Source organism: Mastomys coucha, unplaced genomic scaffold (assembly GCF_008632895.1).
Source record: "Mastomys coucha isolate ucsf_1 unplaced genomic scaffold, UCSF_Mcou_1 pScaffold22, whole genome shotgun sequence".
NCBI classification, from domain to species: domain Eukaryota; kingdom Metazoa; phylum Chordata; class Mammalia; order Rodentia; family Muridae; genus Mastomys; species Mastomys coucha.
In genome coordinates, this window is record NW_022196905.1 from 91969023 (window position 1) to 91971697 (window position 2675).

The following is a 2675-nucleotide window of genomic DNA, read 5'->3' on the forward strand; positions in this document are numbered from 1 at the left end:
TATGGTTTTCAGAACAGCTTACATATTTCAAAAGTATTTATATACCCAAAAGAAACATAGACTATTAAATTGGGAGAGAGCTTATAAGAGACCAACAAAGAGTAAGACTGAATGCTTTGCTTGACGTTTGTAACTCTTGTATCAAGTTTGAAGAAGATGGCTTTATAAGTTACTCTTTCTCTGAGATGAATGCTTTTTCAAACTATCACAGCCAATGAACCAGATTCTTACCCTCACCTAATGTCTGTGCCATCCTGCAAGCAGAACCATTGTTGATTGAAACAGTTGGTGAATGACTTTATGGATAGACCATCTTAATACACACACCATTTCTTAAATGAATGTAACCTGTTCTCTGTGGGCTTTGTGTTACTCACTCCAGTCAAATAGCTTTGACCATAGCAGGAAGTCTGTATTCAAAAATCATGACTACAATTCATTCCTTGGCGCAGCAGAACTGTCACCTCTCAGCTTAGCTACAATGGAGGTAAAATCCTTTGGTGATGTCAGGTCATTGAAGTACAGCCTTATTACAATGAAATCCAATGTCTAAAAATTGTTCTTATTTTGAGCTTGTACCACAGTAAGGGCCAAGATTTTAAGCTCTACTAAATACAAAACAAACAAACAAACAAAAAGACTTTATATATTTATGTTCATTTAAGAAAATACTAGTAGTGATATATTATTTTGAAAGATACAGTTAATATGTTTGGAGTTATCTAAAAATTATATTGAGAAAAGCATGTATTTTCACTATTGCTATAGACAAGCATCTACATAAGACTGTTAAATTGATTGTTGTTTTACACCAGACAACTTTTATAATACTCATTTTTATAGTTACAATATTTTATAAATTTTAAGAAATATGACAAAATAAAAAAACTAAAGGTATTTCAGATATTGAAGGGGGTCTCTGGGAGGACTTAGGGTACAAAAGGGAAACAAGAATGTGATTTAATTCTATTTACTTAAAATATTTTTTAAATGTTAACAAATTCAGATAAATTGAAATCATGTAACTTTTCTCATCATAATGGAATAAAACTTTACAAAAAAAAGTGACCACCAGAGATTGAAAAAGACTGTCCAGACCGTGTAGCAGGTTAGTGTCAAAGTCAGCAGTGCATCTAGGCCAGCTGGAATCATGGGACTTTGGGCATCACTCCCTACTACACCATTGGAAGCTGGGCACCAGGACAGATGGCAGATAGCAATCATTTGGGGGATGGAGACCAGGAGTGGCAACGAGAGGACAGACAGAGTACCACAATAGCTTGCGGTACATTACGAGTTGATAGTTGGGACAGAGTACTGAATCCTAACTGAAATAAGAAACCAACCTTGGTGATGTCTCCTGAACAGGCATTTTCTTGTGATCCCACCTGTGTGTTCCCTCGTGATCTAGGCTCGCTCCTCCCAAGGACTCTCCTTCTCAGATCCTCTCCTCTTTGATGTAGAAGCAGGAAGAAATAAACACATCTGAAAGTCTGCTGTGCACTAATGCATCCCGGACAACATGAGCAACAGGCAGGGCCATGCCCTGGTTAGAATCACTACCATGGCTGTTTCTTACTGTCACGAGTAAAGCAAGGACAGTGAGTCAGGACAAAAAACAAAAAAAAAAACAAAAAAAGGAAGGGAGGAAGAGATGGAAGGGAGAGAGGGAAGAAGGGAGGGAGGAAGAGATGGAAGGGAGGGAGGGAAGAAGGGAGGGAGGAAGAGATGGAGGGAAGGGAGAGGGGGAGAAAAGGAAGGAGGGAGGGAAAAGAAGAAAGGAAGGAAGAGGAGGAAGAAGAGAGGGAGGAATGGAAAAGGGAGAGAGAAGAGAAGGAATGAGGGAGGAAGGGGAGGGGAGGGAAATTACACCATCTCTACCATTTTAATCCAGTGCTTCACTTGTTAGCATTGACCCTAAGGGAGTAATGAGAGAATTACTGTAAGACAGTGCATTTTAAGTTGTTTCCCACATTTAGGGTCAAGCAAGTCTTTTCTACTACTCTAGTGGGCACCAGGGTAAGTGGAGGAGCCTGGAGTTGGGTATGAACTCTGATGTTAACAGTGGGGATTCTTCAGCAAGTAGCCACCAGTCTCCAAAGCCCTGCTTCCCCACCTAAACAGAGATGCTAGCAACATATATCACGCAAGAATTCAATCAGTGAATACTACAAACGTACATGGTTTATTATAGTGATTATTGTATTCAGATAACTTTCATACCTGTATCCACCAAGGACATGCATGGATTGAGTAATAGGGATACATACTATCTACTGGAAGGATTATGCATCACCATATACGCTTACCTTCTGGCTCTAATCCAGGCACAGTATTACAATACTCAGTAAGCACTGATTATTAAATGGGCCAGTGGACAATTGGACAAAGACCCTCACCACAGCATTATAAAACTAAATCGTGCAAGCCATCTGAAGTCCAATCCCGAGAGATTACATCATGGTTCAGATGGTTAGAAGCAACTGTGCTTGCAAAGCATATTTAATAATCTAGAAAATGTCTTTTGATGATGTCACTGAGTGAAAGCAAGTGATGTGTGCAGTGTGTCCTGAATCCGCAGTAAGTCTGCAAGTCCACGTGGTAAAATGGAGAAAACACAATACACAGCGTCATAATTTCCTGGGGGCTAGGGATCACTTTTGCTTTCTTTTTCA